The sequence below is a fragment of the Chrysochloris asiatica genome, unplaced genomic scaffold (assembly GCF_000296735.1).
Source record: "Chrysochloris asiatica unplaced genomic scaffold, ChrAsi1.0 scaffold00003, whole genome shotgun sequence".
Taxonomy (NCBI): domain Eukaryota; kingdom Metazoa; phylum Chordata; class Mammalia; order Afrosoricida; family Chrysochloridae; genus Chrysochloris; species Chrysochloris asiatica.
This window is the reverse complement of record NW_006408521.1, coordinates 9,466,969-9,487,577: the sequence shown is the minus strand read 5'-3', so window position 1 is coordinate 9,487,577 and position 20,609 is coordinate 9,466,969. Positions and strand designations below refer to the sequence as shown.

Here is a 20,609-nt window from a genome sequence, read left to right as displayed (position 1 = left end):
TTTTTCCTTATTTTTTCATGCTGGGCCCACACACCAGTACTCCTTAGAGCTGCAGTTCTGGTCCTGCATCTTATGATAGTAACTTTTCTCCCACAGTCACATTTGCACCTAAAGTACCTAAAAGCCAAATTAACCAGCACACTGAAGAAATCTGGTTGGAAAACATTTGATAGTCTTATATTGTAATTTACTGTGATGTGGAAAAGAAAGGATTAAAAATACCAGTTTACCCATGTGGAAACTTGCCTTCACTTTCTGTGTGGCGCTTAACCCTTTCTTTCTTCTCTCTTTTTGTGATACTTTTAGCCATTCTGGTCCTATTTCCAAACTTATGATAGGAAATGATAAGATTGATTAATACCATATTCCTGAAAACACTGATGTTTCTATTCTTCTTCATTTGCTTAATGACAAAATTAGGAGCATCCGGTTTGAGTGCCTTTGTTAATCATACACATATACACACACATATACAAATACACATGTTTTTGTAGATGGTATTAAAAACTGACTTACTTAATTCCTAAGTCAAGTACTTATGACCACACCATAAGGCTTTCTCTGGGGTCAGTGTAACTGCAATGGAATGGGTGGTTGTCCCATAGTTTGAGTAGCAGGGTGCTGAAATTGTCCCCGTCCTATCCAACATCTTTACCACTGACATAATTGAGGATATATAAGCTGTTTGTCAAGTTGATGAATGTCTTAGTGGTTTAGCAATTCCTAATAATATCCAGGAAACAATGAACAGTTGGATAGACTTCAAAGGTGGGACTATAATTTGCATAAACCCCAAGGAAAAGTTTGGTTAGCAGCATTTTCATTGACACAGGTTCACTATTCATTAACAGTGTAGAGACGCTGTTTGAAAACTGGAGTAGTATTATGCTACAATGGAAATATAACATCTCAAACATGCTGGCAGGTGATCCTTCAAGTAACCCAGTGAGTCTCAACCTTTTATTCATCACTCCACACTTGACAGATGAAGCTAACATGAGTGTTAATAAAATCTTTTGCAGATAGCAACGTAGGTAAGAAAAACTGTCAGCCTTTGTGTGAAAGTTTTAGACTATGAGCTTTTATTGTGTTGTTGCCAAAGTGAGTATCTGTGCAGCCACTTCTATCATATAAAATTGTATTAAAGGACCTGTGACTGAGCTTGTCAGTTTTCCACATGTGTGTACAAATGAATTTCTTTTACTGTATCTTTAAATACCAGATATATGTGCAAATAAGGAGCTCTGGTAGTGTAGTGGTTACGAATCAGGCTGCTAACCTCAGGGTCAGCAGTTAGAAACTACCAACTCTTCCACAGGAGAAAGATGAGGCTTGCTCCTCCTGTAAAGATTTACAGCCTCGGAAACCCTGTACAGGGTCACTATGAGTCGGAACAGACTCCACGGCACATAACCACCACCACAGTATGTGCAAATTGGCTATGAAAGCAGTACAAAATTGATTAATAGTTACCTGAAAAGAAAGACTTCATAAAAAATTTTTTAACCTTCCAAACTAATATAAGACTTCAATATTGGTTACCTTCTTATACCAGGATAAAGAGGAAGCTGTGTGTGCCTGTAAAAATGTGCAGTCTTAGAAAACCTAATGAGCAGTTTTACTGTGTCCCATGGGGTTGCCGTGAGTCGGAATCAACATGATGGCAATGTATTTGGTTTGGTTTTTTCATTCTTTTATAAAATCTGTAACTTTTTTGTTAACTAAATAAAGGTTTAGCTCCATGGCTCTCATTCCAATGTACCTTAATAAATGTTAGTTACTAAACCCTTACATATCTCTATGAAGCCCAGTGGTCACTTTATTCTCTCTGATCTATAGGCTTTTTTTTGCATTCTAACCTTCCTCAAGACATTTCACAAATGCTAGTTGCATTTCCAGTCAAATTACTTATGAGTTCATTAAAAAATAGTTATAATTATATGCTGCACCTGGAAGACAAGGTGATTGACAACAATAGCATAAATCCCATTAAAATGTAGAATTAGGTATAAACATTTGTATATGTTTATATGCTCATCAGATATGTGTGTGTGTGTTTGTGCATACAAACCGACAAAATGGTATTTCCTTAATTTGCTTTCTGAGTGGCTAGGTAGTTTTTATTGAAAATAATAAACAAGAATGTTTACTAACAGCTATTGTAGATTTTTTCAATTAAAATGACAGCAATTAAACTGATTCATATTATTATTAATAATTTATTTCTCTAAAATATAGTGCTTCTAATTCTAAATATATTGTGCACGCACTAAACTTACTTAAAGCTGTTATTAAGTGACGTCAAGTCAGTGCCAACTCATAGTGACCCTTTACATGGTTTCCATGGAAGGGCTGGTAGGTTTGAACTACCAACCTACAGTTAACAGTCCATTGCTTATCCTATAGCAAATATAAAAATATAATATGATCTTCATCTAATTGGAGACAACCCTCCTTCTACTACATTTGGAGTATTCTGAAAAATATAGTCTTCAATAATGTAATCTTTTCAAAACCCAGGTTACCCCCAATTAAGAAAGTGTCAGTTCTTTTATATGCTCCTTTGATATTTTCTATGTATGTAGAATACATTTTTTATGCTACGATTAAAATTTGAGCCCTTGTATAGAAATGACATTCTACTTGACCCAAGTTTTTCCTCCAAATTCCAAGGCAGAGCTTCTTTGCTGCTCATCAGACATAAATTCATTATTTCCTTACATCTTATATCTCTTGGTATAAATTCTGAATACCTGTTCTCCACAATTTTATTCATAGTTCATTACTATCCACACAGTTAAATGCTTGCATACTCAATAAAACATGGACAAACATAACTACTGGCATTGTCTGCTTTCAACCTGATGTCAGCAAGGGTATCCCTCATTCCATGTCCTCTTCTAAATTTCTAGCATCTCCCTGTCAATGCACTGTTACAACTGCTTTTGAATGATTTTCAGCAAAATTTTACTTGCATGTTATATTAATGATATTGTTCAGTGATATCTGCATTTTGTTGGATTACTTTTCTTTGGAATGGGCACAAATGTGGATCTCTTCCAGTCTGTTGGCCTTTCACATTTCTATGAGCACTGAGCTCTGGTAGTGTAGTGGTTATGAATCGGGATGCTAACATCAGGGTCAACAGTTCAAAACTACCAGCTGTTCCACCAGAGAAAGATGAGGCTTTCTGATCCAGTAAAGATTTACAGCCTTAGAAACCTTGTACAGGGTCGCTGTGATTCGGAACCGACTCCACCGCACATAACCACCACCATCAGTCTGCATCAGTTTGTTGGAAGATTTCAATTTGTATTTCATCAATTCCTGGAGACTTATTTTTCACCACTGACTGCCTTCAGTGCTTCTTGGACTTCCTTCCTTCAATACTATCAGGATTTTTTTTTTTCATGTTTTTATTATATGGTACTTTTTACAATGATTGGATTGACCAATTCTTTTTGGTACTGTTATTCTGTGTATTCCTGCCATCTTCTTTGATGTTTCCAGTGTCATTCAGTGTATTGCCCATATAATCCTTCAATATTGTGACCTGAGGCTTGAGTTTTTATTTCAGTTCTTTCTGCTTCAGAAATGCAAAGCATGTTCTTCACCTTTGGTTTTCTAACTTCAGGTCTTTGCACATTTCATGACTATTTGCTGTCTTCCTGTATGATGTTCTTGGTGTCATTCCACAACTCTTCTGATCTTTGAACATTAGAATCTAATGCATCAAATCTGTTCTTGAGATGGTGTCTAAATTTAGGTGGGATAAATTCTGGTTCATATTTTCATTCTTGAGGACTTGTTTTAGTTTTTTGCAGCTTAAATCTGAACTTGCATATGATCAATTGAAGGTCTGTTCCAGAGTCTGCCACTGGCCTTGTTTTAGCTGATGACGTTGATCTTATTCATCGCCTCTTCCTACAGATGCAGTCAGTTTGATTCCAATGTATTCCATCTTGTAAGGTCTAGGTGTACATTCACCTTTTATAATATAAAGGTGCTTGCAATAACTAATCATTGGTCTTGAAAAATTCTATTATATGATCTCCAACATCATTTCTATCATTTTGGCCAAACTTTCCAACTACTACTCCCTCCTCTTTGTTTCAACTTTCACATTTCAGTCACCAGTAGTTATCAATGCATCTTGATTGCATGTTTGGTCAATTTCAAACTGAAAAATTTCGTATAATTCTTCAGTTTCATCACCACTGGCATTACTGGTTAGTGTGTAAATTTGAAAAATAGTGGTATTCACTGGATTTCCCCTGTAGGTGTATGGATATTATTCTATCATGGGTAACTTGTATTTCAGGATAGATTTTGAAATGTTTCTTTCATAATGAATGCCATGCCATTCCTCTTCAATTTGTTGTTCCCTGTTGTCAGATTCAAAATGGCCAATACCGTTACATTTCTGTTCACTAACACCTAGTATCACAGTCTTTATGTGTTCAATTTCATTTCTGATGACTTCTAATTTTCATACATTCATACTTCATATATTCCACATTCTGATTATTAATGGATGCTTACAGTTGTTTCTTCCCATTTTAAATTGTGTCACAGCAGCACATGAAAGTTCCTTCATCTACATAATTCAGGTCAGTTCTACTTTGAGGAGACAGCTCTTCCCCATTCATATTGTGAGTGCCTTCCAACATGAGTGAGTCATCTCCCGACACAGTACCTGATCATGTTCTGCTCCTGTTCCTAGGGTTTTCCGCGACTAACCATTCACAAGTGGTCTACCTCTCAATCTTTGTCGTCTGTCTTAGGCTGGAAGCTCTGCTGAAACTTGTCCATCATGGGTGGCCCTGTGGGATTTAAAATACTATTGGCATAGTTTCTAGCATCACAGCAATACACAGCCACTATGGTATGACAAACCAACTGAAGAGTGGTGGAACCCAGATATAGAAGTATGCAAATTAACCATCCTAATGTGGCATTATAGGATATGCACTTACCTTCAAGATCTGTTTGAACCACAAGGTCAGTGGTTCAAACTCACCAGCTGCTCTTCAGAAATCCTATACAGGGTCACTATGAGTTGGAACCAACTGAACAACATTTAACAACAACATAAGACTAAAAATATAGAACCAAAGAAACAGTTTCAGTAACAACAGCAAAATAACATTGAGTAAAAAGAGGAAATAATGTAGTTATGCAACTTCCAAATGAAGAGGAAACCAAATAGAGTTCAAGAAAAAAATAAACCTAACTGTAATCCTAAAAACCCTTACTCCTGACTCTATCCCAGCATCCCAACTCTTTCCTTCACACTAGCTCTTGTGCTAACTATAACCCAAAAAATACAGGAAGTCCTAGGCCTAGCCAAGATCTAGCTGTAGTCCCAACCATACCCCTAGCTCATTACTATTATCTCCCCCCCAAAAAAATTAATAAACTTTGTAAAATTTGTAATTTCCTTTATGAAATGATTTTGCTGCCCCATAATGAGTTACAAGTTGGGCTGCTAACCACAAAGTCCGCAATTCAAATCTACTAACCACTCCATGGGAGAAAGATGAGGCTTTCTACTCACGTACAATTTTACAGCTTTGGAAACCTTGTACAGGATCAATGGCACACATCATCACTATTAAAACTAAGGATTGTCACCCAGAATTGGTGAATGAATCCTTGTTTCCCATATTTATATATTTCTTGATAATTAAGACTTAATTCATTTTTTCCTTAGCCTTTGATGAAGGAAGATAACCTTTTTTTAAAATTCCATTATGTTCATATGCAAGAGCAGTGGCCATAATAAGGCTCAGTTTCCCATGAGTTGAAGCTCCAAAGTTCTCTCCCAACCAAAAAGAAAAGGAAAGGAAACCCATTACTGTTGAATCTACTGTGCCTCATAGCTGCCCTATAGGATAACGTGTAGCTTCCGCTTAGGGTTTCCAAGACTGTATATCTTTACAGAAGCAGATTGCCACATTTCTCCCATGCAGCTAAAGGTTGGGTCAAACTAAAAGTCCTCTGGTTAGCAACCAATTCATTTAACCATTTAAGATAATGGATTTAGATTTAGCAGTTAAGGCATAGAATTGCCGTGTTCTGTCTTTTGCGGAAAGAAGTCCTTTAACTGCTAAATCCAAATTCATTCATCTTAAAATTACAATCTAAAGTTATTTGTTGGTGAATCCTTGTCTTACTCTGATCTACTTAGAAATAACCTACTTTCATTATAAAGAATCTGAACGCCACTGAAAATTACTCTCATATTTTACGTTTGGAGTCCTAGTGTAACGCTGTGGATTAATGCTCTGGACTGCAACGTCGGTTTGAACTGCAATGTTGGCAGTTCATGCTCACCAGTCGCTCTGAGTCATAACTAACTTGACAGCACTTAACAACAATAATAGCAATAATTTTACATCTGTCCCTTATAATAGTCCTATGAGGTATAGATTTAAGTAATGTTGTAATATGTGGATTTTATAAAGGACAAAATAAACTAACAATTCCTAGGACTTTATCCAAAGTCATTTAATAAACTCATAGGTAGCTAATGTCAGAATAAAAGCCTTGTTTTAGGACTCATTCAACTACGCTAAGTAATATTTTGGTTTGTCATGACAAGAAAAGTTGCATGCTGTCAAGGCCTGTATATATTTTTTTAAAGGCTGAATGCTATCTAATAAATAATGAGTGCATCAGAAAGTCTGTATCAAATACTTATGGCTATTATTTCTATCATCTTTTATCCTCTCTAATGCTTTCTGGACACCTACTGTGTACTTGTGACTAGCAACTGATTCCTTTGTATGATGCTATTGTCCTCACTGCACTCAAAAGCATTGTAGCTTTCTACTGTATTGAGACACCTGAGCTACCTACTTTGGTTTCTAGTTGGTTATACTGGCCTTATACTGATTTTAACACCTATTCAAAACTCAGTGTTCAGTTTTGGACAAAAATCCAGAGACTCAGTGCTTTGATTCACACAGAGGTATAAGAGTTTGTTGACTTCACTGAATCATGAATAAATCACAGGTTTGAGTGTGAGCTCCCCAGATAATACTTTCCAAAAAGGGTTGTGTCTTGCTTAATTTTGCCTAATAAGAAATGTTCTTGTAGAATTTTAGTCCAAGTAACAAATAAAGTTTCATCCCAAGAATATGAGTAAGAAATGCACAAATAAGCCCCTTTTGTTGATAGACTTCAGCCATCCTCTTCTTCCCTCAGACCTTGCAGCACTTTCGATTTCTGAAGGAGAACATCATTTTGCCTTCTACTACGCATCTTCTCCCTCAAACTTATCTAAATATTCCTTCAATTTGATGTGTCAACTTGGGTACCTCCTAGTTTAAGTAACTATTAGCTACTAATGAGCTATTCCAAGGGAGAAAGATGAGGCTTTCTGCTGTTTACAGCCTCGGAAACTCTGTACAGGGTCACTATGAGTCGGAACTGACTCCATGGGACATCACCAACCAACCAACCAACCAACCAATTGGCTCTAGGTTAGTGTTTAACGTCTATTATCTAATTTTGAAAACATTGTTGTATGTCAGAAAAATACTATCACTGTTCTCACACTAGGCATCCATTTTGAAAATCAGAAAGGTGGTGCAACCCCTTCTAGCACCCGCTTGTGACCTAATTAAGTTGAACTCGTGTGCCTAAGGAACATTCTTAGCTTGTGGCTTTCCCTGGTTCAACAATAAAATGTCAGTGTCTTACAATTGTTGCTGTTGTTGTTGAGTGCTGTTGAGTCAATTCTGACCCATAGCGACCCTGTATAGGGTTTCCAAGGAGCAGCTGGTGAGCTTGAACCACCAACCTTGCAGTTCAAATGGCTTTGCAGCCTGACGCATTAGTCCACAGCGCCACACCAGGTCTTAAAATGAGGGTGATGTTATACCAGATTATGACAAATAGTCTATTGCTCAATGTAGACAAGTGCCATATTTTTAGCTTTCGGATAAGAGAATAATGCCCTGGCCCCTAAGCATGTCTCTAAGAAAGGCTTTATCGTAAATTTCTTGTTGGGACAGGGAAATTGCTCTTGTAAGAAAGGCCTTCTTTTTGTTGTTGTTTTTGTCCAGGCATACCACTTACTTCATAATTGCAATGTTAAATTGCCAGACCCTATCAGAATCATTTATAACCAAGACTTCACTTACCAATCATTGTGGGATTGTATCCTCTTCAGTGAATTTCGCTCCTTCACTATGTCCCACTAATGACTCAATCAACATGATTCCAGAGAGCAAGACTAGCTCCCTGCTAGGAACTCTAAGGAGCACAGAGGTAAGGCTGTGCCTTACCTTTGACTTTTAAATTGGTGGTGATGGTGGTTGTGTGCTGTGGAGTCAGTTCTGATTCATTGTGACCCTGTACAAGCATTCCAGGTTGTAATTCTTTATGAAGCAGAAAGCCTCATCATTCTTCCTCAGAGTAGCTGGTGAATTCGAACTGCTACCCTTGCAGTTTGCAGCTTTCATTGCAAGGAACATTTTTTTTTTTTTACCATATTAACAAGGGCGTTATAATGTTTATGAATAAGCTGATTATCCTTACTATTTGTCTCGACTTTGTTTTTTTTCCATCTTAGACTGAGTTTGGAGTTCTGCAGTGGTGCTGTGGGTTAATGCACTCACTAGGTTGTAAGGTTGGTTTGAACTGCAAGGTGGACGGTTCAAGGTCACCAGCTCTTCTTCTAGAACCCGATACAGGGTTGCTGTGGGTTCGAATTGACCGATGGCACTAACAACAGACGGAGTTTAAAGGAGGTTTTTATTTTGATAAATGCATACCCTTCAAGACCAGTTATTTTTATTTACAAATAGGAAAATAACTGCTATTTTTTATTTCAGAGGGGAAGACATGGTGTGGTGCTGTAGAATAAGCACTAGATTAGAAGGTCCGTTTGGAACCAATTCGACTGCACATAATAACAGCAACAATGATTTTTAAGATTCTGTCATAAAGATATTCTAGGAAATTCTTAAAAATCATTCCTAATTTAAACTAGCAGCATTTTCCTAAATTTCAAAAAAAAAAAAAAAAAAAAAAAATCACTTTAAAGTGTCAATACACATTAGGCCGCAAACCACAATGAACAAAATTTGAGCCTGCTATCTGCTCCCCAGGAGAAAGATGAGACTGTCTGCTCCTGGGAAGATTTAAAGCCTCAGAAACCCTATGCAGGGTTGCTATGAGTCCAAACCTACTGGACAGCACTTAAAACAACAATTTGTCTTTATTTTTATTTTGTGCACATTCATTGAGTAATGAGAATGCCCAAGTCTTAGATTCAGTGGCGATAGTGATATGTTGGCTTTTGTTGTGGTTGTTGTTGATGTTTGTTTTAGCCTGCATTCCCTAGAAACACCACTTCTTTACTGAACCCTGCCTCCTCCAGTTCTCAACTCCTTCTAGCATATTAATGTTGTTGTTGTTGGTGTTAAATGCCAGTGAGTCCTTCTGACTCATAGCGATCCTGTTTTCAAGATGCAACTCTGATCGCCAGAGGAGATTGATTGGTTTTGCAGCCCAGGAGTGGAGATTCCTAGGACCATCAAGCGATAAGAGTGGAAAGTGTGACCTTACCCAGAGATGCATGAGGCCAGGCGTGGAGACAGATGGAGTGGCTGGGGACATGGGACTCAGGGAAGGAGAGGAGCTGTTTGCTGACAGTCGGGGGTGGGGTGGGGTGAGCAGGCCTGTGGGTGTATCCTTTGGTTATTTGATGATGCATGGAAGGGATTGTAATCATTGCAATGAAATTAAATAAGGTAGGATGAATGTGAAGCTGAAGTGGGACAGAGGCAAATAATGATGTATGCACAACCTTGGAAAAACAGGGCTCTGGGATACAGAGTTTGAGACATTGTTTTAATGGGGAAAAGGGGGGAAATAATGTTAAGATGTTCGGCTGCCTTTTGAATCTTGTTTTCCCTGGTGTACCACTATAAAATAGACATTGGAGAGGGAAAGAAAGGAATAGCCAGAAATACCACCATAGAAAGCTTGTAAGCCTGTCTTCTGCCTATAACTGATTGGAATACCTAAAATGTGGCTACAACAACCCCAATGAAGGAGGCTTCCTGAGGAGCCTCTGTATGACACAAGACCATAGATGGAATCCTGAACAGTATCCAGAAGCTCCTGAGGGGAAATTTCCAGTTGAAATGACAAGCTGACCAGCCTGGAGCAGCCAGAAGAACAGAAGATACTTCCTGAAAGAAAGGCTGACAGGAAAAATAGAAAACAATATAGGCAGACTGACTGATTACTACAAGAACAAACAAGTGGCTCGCCCAGGTGACATCAAGGCAAGTGGTTGGGTCCCCCTCAGGGAAAACCCCCTTCTAAGACTAAGACTCAATGGGAATACACGCCCTGATTGGTGACCATGTTCGTCACCGGTAAAGGGAAGTGAGGGAAAAGCAGCAATGAAGCTGCGAGCTGAGCCCTATGACGCTCAATAGACTCCTTTGAACCTGGATGGAGACCTGGTTGAACAGCAGTGTGGCAAGTCCAGGGGAATCTTGGACCCAGAGTCAGCAACATAGCCACAGAGGACTAGCATTGTGACTGAAGCATCCATCTGATAAGAAGAGAGAACACATACATAAGTACACCCACACTTGCATATAATACCCACTTAACCTGGCTTCAATGACTGGATGGTCAGAGCTCAACCAGAAGAAGAAAGAAGAGGGGAAAAAAAGAATAATCTGATACAATTTGATGAAGTTGACATACACCTATGGAAGCAGTAGCTCAAAAGAGGGAACAAATCTTCACAGCAAGGATCCTTTGCACCCCCTCCACACACAGAGAGGACAGGGATGGGCAACTTGGACATTGACTATCCTGAATGAGGGTGCTACAGAGGCAAGAAGTTACTGGCTTATAAGCTTTCAAGAGGGAACCTAGATCCAGAGGGCATTGGGCAAGGTAGAATCTCCATTCTGCCTAGTGAGGGCTAATGAAAGGAGATGTGGATAGGTCTCTTGCGATACAATAGTGAATAATTGTTATCAGAATTGTTTGTAAGGTTTGGAAATGTAAAGGTAAACATTTTGTGGCAAAGGGAAGGGAGTGATTAACCTTTCAGTCTAGGAGTGGAGGTTCCTGGGACCATCAAGGGAGAAGAGTGGAGAATGGAACCCTACCCAGAGAAGCAGTGATGCCAGAGATGGTGGCAGAAACAATGATGTGGGGAGATGGAGAAGCTGGGGACTTTGGAACTGGAGAAAAAGAGGGGCTTGTGCACAAGACTGGGTGGCAGGCTTGCAGGCTATACCCTTTGGTTGGTGGATGATGTGTGGAGGGGATTGTAACCATGATATTGAAACGATATACGAAGGGATCAATGTGAAGCTAATGTCCTCCCATGTATCTATGTACCTATCAAATCATTCACAACGAAGCATTAGGAAAAAAAAAATGCAGTTGGTGGGTTCGAACTGCCTATTTTGTGGTTTACAGTCCAGTGCTAATCCTATAGCGCCACACCAATAGTCCTTATTATTACTAGATCAGAATTCTCAGTGTCATTTAATACTGGCCACACTGTTGTAATTATGACGTTCACAAGAACAAATAAAATTCTTATTTAAGAAAATTGGTTATCTCAGCAAATCAACCCTCCCCACTTGTTTTGACCATATCCCTTTCACTCACAATAAACAATCTAAAATGCCAATTAATTTTCACTCAGTCTCGGGCATCCACTGGAAACTGGTGTGAATGTTGTTAAGTGATCTGGGCTCATCTGAAATCAAATATCTTTTCTCTTGCTTGGGAAACATTGCCATTGTAGTAATCTCATCAATTACTCACCGTGAAGTTTCTCTGCAGTATTTCTACTATAGAAATCTAAGTATTATCAGTTTAGTTCTTGTCTGCAGGCCAGCTAGAGACACTGGAAGACACAACTATCTAAAATGATTTCAAGTTTGGTTAGTATAAATCTACCTATGCTGTTGTTGTGAAGTGCCATCGAGTCGATTCCGACCCATAGCGACCCTGTATAGGGTTTCCAAGGAGCAGCTGATGAGCTTGAACCACTGACGTTGCAGTTCAAACAAGTTTGCAGTCTGACGCATTAGCCCACAGCACCACACCAGGACTCCTATAGAATCTACCCATAGAAAAGCAAAACTTGAAATAATGAATACTTACACCAACAAATTATGAAAATAAAGTAGCATAATACAGTGAAGATTATTTTTGTTTTTGCATGCCTTAGAATTTGTTCTGAATCACAGTGACCATGTATAGGGTTTCTAGGGAACAACTGATGGGTTTCAACTACTAATCAATCTTGCCATTAACAGTGCAATGCTTATCCTATAGTGCCACACCAGGACCAGTGAAGAGTAGTTTAATTAAATATGTATATATGTTTTTTCATTCCCCCCCCCTTTTTTTTTCCTTTAAAGACACATGTAATTAAAACAGTAACAGAGTTGCAAATGTAAAGGTAGATGTTTTGTAACAAAAGGAGAGGAGTGGTTGATCTTGCAGTCCAGGAGGGGAGGACTCAGGGACCATCAGGAGAGAAGAGCAGAGTGCAGGACCCTATCCAGAGAAGCAGTGATGCCAGAGATGGAGGCAGAGATGATGGCTTGGAGAGAGGCAGCAGCTGGGGATTCTGGACTCAGGGATGGAGAGGGACTGTGTGCTGACAACCCCGGGGATGATGCTGTTGGATGATGATGCATGGAGGGGATTGTAATCATTGCAATGAAATGAAAGACAATGGGATAAATGTAAAGCTGATGTTCTCCCATGTAAGCAATCACTCAATTCACAATAAAACTTTTAAAAAGAGAGACAAGAAATTAAACAAACAAAAAAACAGTAAGAGAGTATTTTGCACCAAATTGCATCCAGAATTTGTTTAAAAATAGTTGTTTTGTTATACACTACCAACATTTAAAATCTTTTTTTTTCTGGACTTTTTAATTACTCTATATTGGGATTTCAATTATTTAAGAGCTACATGAAAGAGAAGGAATGATGGATCATACAAGCTGTGACTGTACATAAAACCTCATTAATTCTTCTGTTGTGACAGAAAGCAGGAAACAATATTTTTGGTTTTAATGTGTTTTAAATCCTGTATAAAATCTATTTATTTTGCAAGCTGAATTGAAAAAGAAATGGCTAAAGAACTGAATATCTTAAATAATAATCTATGCCCTAAAAGGAATAGTCTCAAAAAAAAAAAAAAAAGGATAGTCTAATCAATATAATTTCCTAGCTGATTTATTGTCTTAGCCTCTTGAAAGTGGATTCTTTTCTTCAAATCTTGTTTCTGTCAGACTTTTCTCACACACACAGCAAAGTGGTTTTTGAAAAATGAAAATCTAGCCATGTCACACTCTGCTTAAAATTCTTACATAGTTCCCTATGGCTTTCAAGCAATATTGCAGCTCCTTGGGTCTGACCTGGAACACAAAGTCTGTCATGTGGATTCCCTGCCCGCATCTCTAGGCTCATTCTCTGCCCCACTTCCTGCACCCTGCTTCAGCCTTACCATAGGATTTACTGTTTCCCAAAGGCATGCTTCTTCTTGCTTTAGTGCTTCCATACCTTCTTTCCTGTTCCCCAATTCTTCAATGCTCTCTATGCTTGAATGAATCCTACTCAATCTTTCAAAATTCTGTCATGAATCATGTCTTCCAGGAAGCACTTAAAGGACAATACCTTGATCCTTCCTCCCTCTGTGGCCCATTAGCACTTGATGCATTATTTTCCATATAATTCTGAAATCAGTGGCATAGCTGTGTTTTGTTTGCCTGTGTTTTCTATGTACCCTGAACTATCCTTGCACATAGTGGATACTCAATGAAACATTGTTAAATCTATGAATAGTCTAAACAACTATTTTCAAAACAAGACTTTTACGTAACTGACTATAGGACTTTCTGTGTTATTAACATGCTGTTGAGTCACCTGAGATTTATAACTACACTGTGTACAACAGATTGAAACACTGCCTGATCCTAACCATCCTCACACTTTTTACTATGTTTGAGCCCGTTGTTGAAAACGCTATGCCATCCATCTTACTGAGGGTCTTCCTCTTTTATAGTGACCCTCTACTTTGCCACGCATAATGTCTTTCTCTAGGGACCGGTCCCTCCTGAGGACATGTCCAAAGTACATGAGATGAAGTTATACTGTGCTTGCTTCTGGGAACTTTGTAGCTGTATTTCTTGCAAGAAATATGTTCCATTTTCTGAAGTCTGTAGGATAGTCCGTATTCTTCACCAACACCATAATTCAAAGGAATGATTCTTCTCAGTCTCCCTTATTTCCAGGTTTTGCATGCGCATATGGCCGTAGAAAATAAAATGCCTTGGATCAGATACTCCTTAGTCCTCAAAGTGATATCTTTGCTTTTTAACACTTTGAAGAAGTATTTTGCAAATGATTTGCTGAATGTAGTATATATACTCTTTGATTTCTTAACTTCTGCTTTCATGGCTGTTGATTGGGGGAGATTGAAGTAAAATGAAATGCTTGACAATTTCAATATTTTCTTGCTGTTGTAATTGGTCCTAGAGTGATGATTTTTGTTTTCTGTATGTTGTTGTTAATTGTTAACAAGTCAGTTCTAACTCATATGGTTTCCAAGGAGAGAGAGACTGGTGGGTTTGAACCTCCTACCTTGTAGTTAGCTGACCAGCACTTTCCCACAGCACCACATCAGGACTCCTGTATATAATACTGACAACCACATCAGGACTCCTGTATATAATACTGACAACCACTCACCTGTCAATTTTTCATACTGTGGTGACTTGCATGTTGCTAGGATGCTAGAAACTATACCATTATTATTTAAAATACCAGTAGGGTCACCCATGGTGGACAGGCTTCTATGGTACTTCCAGACTAAAACAGATTAGGGAGTAGAAGAGGCAAACTACTTCTAAATGTTTAGTCACTGAAAACCTGGAAAATAACAACAGAACATGGTCAGAAGATGAAAACATTATGAAAATCCACAGAACATTATCAGATATAGTGCCAGAAGATGAGCCCCTCAGGTTGGAAGGCACTCAAAATACGAATGGAGAAGAGCTGCCTCCTCATGGTAGAGTTGACCATGATGATGCGAATGGAGCTTTCATAACTGTCATTTATTGATGGAGCACAGATCAAAATGAGGAGAAACAGAGGTGGCCCAATGGAATGTGGAAATCATTAAACAATATCATTAATATCCTATGCAGGTAAAATTTAGCTGAAAATACTTTAAAAATGGTTGCAACAGTACATCAACAGGGAACTGGCAGTAATTCAAGCCAGATTCAGATGAGGACATGGAATAAGGGATATCATTGCTGGCATCAGATGGATCTTGGCAGAGAATACCAGAAAGATATTTACTTCATTGACTAAGCAAAGGCTTTCAACTTTGTGGATCATGACAAGCTATGGATAATGCTGCAAAGAATGGGTATTCCAGAACACTAAATTTTGCTCATGATGAACTTGTACATATACCAACAGGCAGTAGTTCAAACAGAACAAGGGGATATTGAATAGTTTAAAATCAGGAAGGGTGTGTGTCAAGGTTGTATTGTTTCACCATACTTATTCATTCTGTAGGCTGAGCAATTAATACAAGAAGCTGGTTTATAAGGAGAAGAAGGTGACATCAGGATTGGAGGAAGACTCATAACAACCTGCAATATGCTGATGATACAACCTTGTTTGTTAGAAGTGAAGAGGACTTAAAATACTGATGAAAATCAAAGACCATACCCTTCAGCATGGATTGCATTTCTATGTAAAGAAAATGAAAATCCTAACAATAAATAACATCATGGACCAATAAATACATTATGATAAATGGAAAAAAGATTGCAGTTACCAAAGACTTCATTTTGCTTAGATCCACAATCAATGCTCATGGAAGCAGCAGTCAAGAAAACAAGCAATGTATTGCATTAGGCAAATCTGCTATACAAAACCTTTTTACAGTGTTCTAGAGCAAAGATGTCAGTTAGAGGACAAAGGTGCACCTGACCCAAGTCATGGTATTTTTAATTACTTCATAGACATGAGAAAGTTAGACAATGAAAAAAGGAAGACCATGAAAGAATTGATGCATTTGCATTATGACATTGGAGGAGAATATTAAAGTGGCCATGGACAGACATAAGAACAAGCAACTCTATATTGGAAGAAGTATAGCCAGAAAGTTCCTTAGAAGCCAGGATAGCAAGACCTTGTCCTTCATACTTTGGACATGTTATCGGAAGGGAACAGTCCCAGGAAAAGGACATCACGATTTTTAAGGTGGAGTGTAAGTGAAAATTAGGAAGACCCTTAAAGAGATGGGTTGGTGACATGGCAGTGGCCATGAGCTCCAGCATAACGATGATTGTGAGGCTTACACAACACCGGGCAGTGTTTGGTTCTGCTGTGCATAGAGTTACTAAAAGTCAGACCCAACTGGATGGTGCCTAACAGCAACAGTCCATCCTGAAATCTGTAATATTTGAACTTCATAAAGTCTTGCTTTAAGCAAGAAAGATGGTCTCATCAGCATGTTGAATGTTGTTAATGAGTCTTTCTCCAATCCTGGTGCCACATCCTTCTTTGTGTAGCCCAGTTTCTCAAATGTGACCTTCAATGCACTCCTTAATAGCCAAGGTCTCAGCACCGTTGTTGTTGTTTTCAAAGAACAAAGGAGATTCTTGCCTCTCCTTTAGTAGTTTTAACTGCTAAATACAATGTATGATACAATTCCATAAACAACAAAAGGGGAATACAAAGATTTGCTATTATTAGTATTTTAGTATACTATTTCATATATGTTTTCTTCAGTAAAGATATTTTCTAATGTTCATTATTATGTAAGAACAGTAAGGGGAAGAGAGGCTGAAGTTGATATATTTTTCTCGTTTTTACTTTTTCTGAGGTCCTTAGGAATACTTAGTTGCTATAGAAACACAAGGGTGGTTGTCATATTTTACTTTTATACTTTGTAGCTCTCTTGTTCTAAGTACTGAGTAGAAAAAACCCTTTCCTTGCCATATAAAGAGTAACACTGTTAAATCAAAACTCCCTAATCATATTTTAGCTGCTCAAAAAAGAAACAGAGCAGAGTCACATTTTTAAAATATTTTTTGACATTATCTATTTTTCATTATTTGGTAGAGTGCAATATTATTGTTTGGGGATGTTGAGTTCACTTGGGAAACAAAACTCAAAGAAACTAGTGATTTCCTTTATTGAAGTAAAAATGTACAGATAAAACTAAAAATCAAAGTGGCTTTAACTGTATTGTCATAAAGCAGGAGGTAAAGTTACATATTTGGTTATGTACAAAACTATAATTTCCTATGATGCATCTGTTTTACTCAAGTATCCCAGGAAATTACAGTTTTCTATTTTACTGGGTTTGAAGTTTTCAACTGAAATAATAGAACTTTAATTATGGAGTCCTGATCTGTCTGTAGGATAAGCACTGGGCTTCTAACCACAAGGTCGGCAGTTCAAACCCATCAGCCACTCCTTGGAAACCCTATACAGCATCACTATGAGTTGGAACCGACTTGATGGCACTTAACGACAACAACAATTAGGAGAGACTACCACTACCGTCGGTCAGTGTGTCATACTGGTGGCTTGTACGTTGCTTTGATGTTGGAAGGTATGTCACTGGTATTCTCTATACCAGCAGTGGCACCTGACATATCATGATAGAATTTTGCAAGGTCAACTTTTTAATTGCGAATACCTCTTTTCAACAACATAAACGGTGACTAAACATGTGAACCTCCGCAGATGGAATACACAGTAATCAAATTGACTGCATCTGTGGCAAGAGATGATGGAGAAGCTCAGTATTATAAACCAAAACAATGCGAGGGCTAGCTGTGGAACGCATCATCAATTGCTTATATGCAAGCTCAGACTGAAGCTAAAGAAGATTAAAACAAATCCATCAGAGCCAAAATATGAACTTGAACATATACCTGAATATAAAGATCATCTCAAGAACAGAATTTATGTAGTAGACACTAATGATCAAAGACTAGAGTTGTAGGATCGTATCAGGAACTTCATATAGTAAAAAAAAAGAAAAGGTAATTTAAAAGTCAGGAAAAAAAGACCAAATTTATGTCAGACAAAACTCTGAGATTTGCTTTTGAATGGAGAGAAGCTACAACATTAGAAGAAATTCCAAAGTGAAATTGCTGAATAGAAAATTCCAAAGGGCAGCTCCAGACAACATAGTAAACTATTGTGATGAAATATGCAGAGACTTGCGAGTCAGAAAACCAAAATGGAAGAACACACTCACCATTTCTCAAGCTGAAAGAACTGAAGAAAATATCAAAGCCTCGGGTTTCAATATTGAAGGATTCTATGGGCAAAATAATGAATGATGCAGAAAGCATCCAAAGAAGATGGAAGGACTGCATTGCCTCACTCTACAACAAAGAACTGCTTGGTGATCAAGAACCAGTGTTCCTGAAAGAAGAAGTCAGAGCTGCCCTGAAGGCATTGGTGAAAAACATAGCTCCAGGAATTGGCAGAAAACAAATAGAAATCTTTCAGAAAACTCCAAGCAGTGTTGGAGGCGCTCACTCTTTTATGCCAAGAAATTTTGAAGACAGCTACCTGGCCAACTGGTTGGAACAGAATCATTGAACTATATCATTTATATCATGTACAAGTAAACTTTTGCTGAACATAACTCAAAAATGATTGTAGCAGTACATTGATGAAGAACTGCCAGAAATTCAAGTTAGAGTCAGAAGAGGATGTGGGGTAAGAGATATCACTGCTAACTTCAGATAGATCTTCACTGAAAGCATAGACTACCAAAAGGATGCTTGCTTGTGCTTTATTGACTATGCAAAGGGATTTGAATGTGTGAGTCATAATAAACTGTGGCTAACAATGAGAAGAATGGGAATTTCATAAGTGTGCTTATGGGGTATCTGTACATAGACTAAGAGGCAGTTGTTAGAGCAGAACAAGGGGAGACTGAATGGTTTAAAATCAAGAAAGTTGTTACACAAGGGTTATATCCTTTCATGTTTATTCAGTCTATATGCTGAGCATATAATCCAGAAAATGAGATTATATGAAGAGGAAAGTGGCATTAGGATTGGAGGAAGAGTCACTAACTATATGCAGATAATACAACCTTGCGTGCTGGAAGTAAAGAGGACTTGAAACTTTGACTAATAAAGATCAAAGACTGCAGTCTTCAATATGTATTGCACCTCAATGTAAAGGAAATGAAAATCCTTGCTACTGGACCAATAAATACCATTATAATAAGTGGAGAAGAGATTGAAGTTGTGAAGGATTTCATTTTGCTTGGATCCACAATCAATGTGCACGGAAGCAGCTGCAAAAGTCCTTCTACCAAAGATATCACCTAGGGACAAAGGTACATGAGAACAAGTCAGGGTATTTTCAATCACTTCATATGCATGTGAAAACTGGACAATAAATAAGGAAGACTGGAGAAGAACTATGGTGTTGGCAAAAAATACTGAAAATGGACTGTTGTCTGAACAAGCAAATCTGTCTTTGAAAAAGTGCAACCAGAAATTTTCTTTAGCGGTGAGGATAGCAAGATTTCTTCTCTCAGATTTTGGACATGTTGTCAGAAAGGACCAGTCCCTGGAGAGAAGGTCATCATGCTTGGTAAAGTAGAGGATTAACCAAAAAAGGAAGACCCTCAAGGAGATGAATTGATACTTTGGCAGCAACAGTAGGCTCCTACATAACAGTTGGGGGATTCAGGACTAACCTGTTTCCTTTTGTTGTGCTTTGAGTCAAAACTGACTTGGTGGCATAACAACATACCAACAACAGTTATGAATGAAACACTATTAGGACATCAAGTCTGTTTCTTTATCCTCTTGTCAGAGTCATTCTTAAAGACAAAACCAAGTGTGATGGAAAGTTGAACAGATTGCAAGCTGGAATAACTGGATTCGACTTCTTAGCTTGTTGACTTGGGATGAGAGGTAGGGAGAAGAGGATTTCTCAACAATCTGTTCTTTCATCTGTAAAATGAAAGGACAGAGTTAGCCGTTCTCTGAAACCTCAATAGTTCTGAAATTACCGTGTTCTTAGCAACCCTAATTTTTACATCTTCAGCTACAACTAACTACCTTTCTCACTCCAACCAATCTTCCATTCTACCAGCAATGAAGAAAAAGGGAAGAAGGGGAGGAAGCTATCAAAATTATAACCTTGTGTACATTTCAGGTTTTCTCAACACTAAGTTGTTGTTTCTTATTAGGTGCCATCTAATTGGTTCCAATTCATAGTGGCCCTTTTATTCATAACAGAGCAAAACACTGCCCAGTCCTGAGCCATCCTCACCATCATTGCTATATTTGAACCCATTGTTGTGGTCACCTTGTCAATCCATCTTGTTAAGGGCCTTGCTATTTTTCACTGACTCTACTGAACAAGCAAGTAGCTCTGGTAGCATAGTGGTCACGAATCGGGCTGTGAACTGCAAGGTCAGCAGTTCGAAACTACCAGCTGCTCCACGGGAGAAAGATGAGGCTTTCTGCTCCCGTAAAGATTTACAGCCTCAGAAACCCTGTACAGGGTCGCTATGGGTC

General features: G+C 38.3%; 1 protein-coding gene across 2 annotated transcripts in view; it reads left to right on the top strand.

Annotated features, from left to right (window-relative positions):
* The window catches only part of PRKG1 (protein kinase, cGMP-dependent, type I), a 1,720,113-nt gene that overhangs the window by 767,468 nt on the left and 932,036 nt on the right, over nt 1–20,609 (top strand). The gene's annotated exons all lie outside the window — the stretch shown is intronic.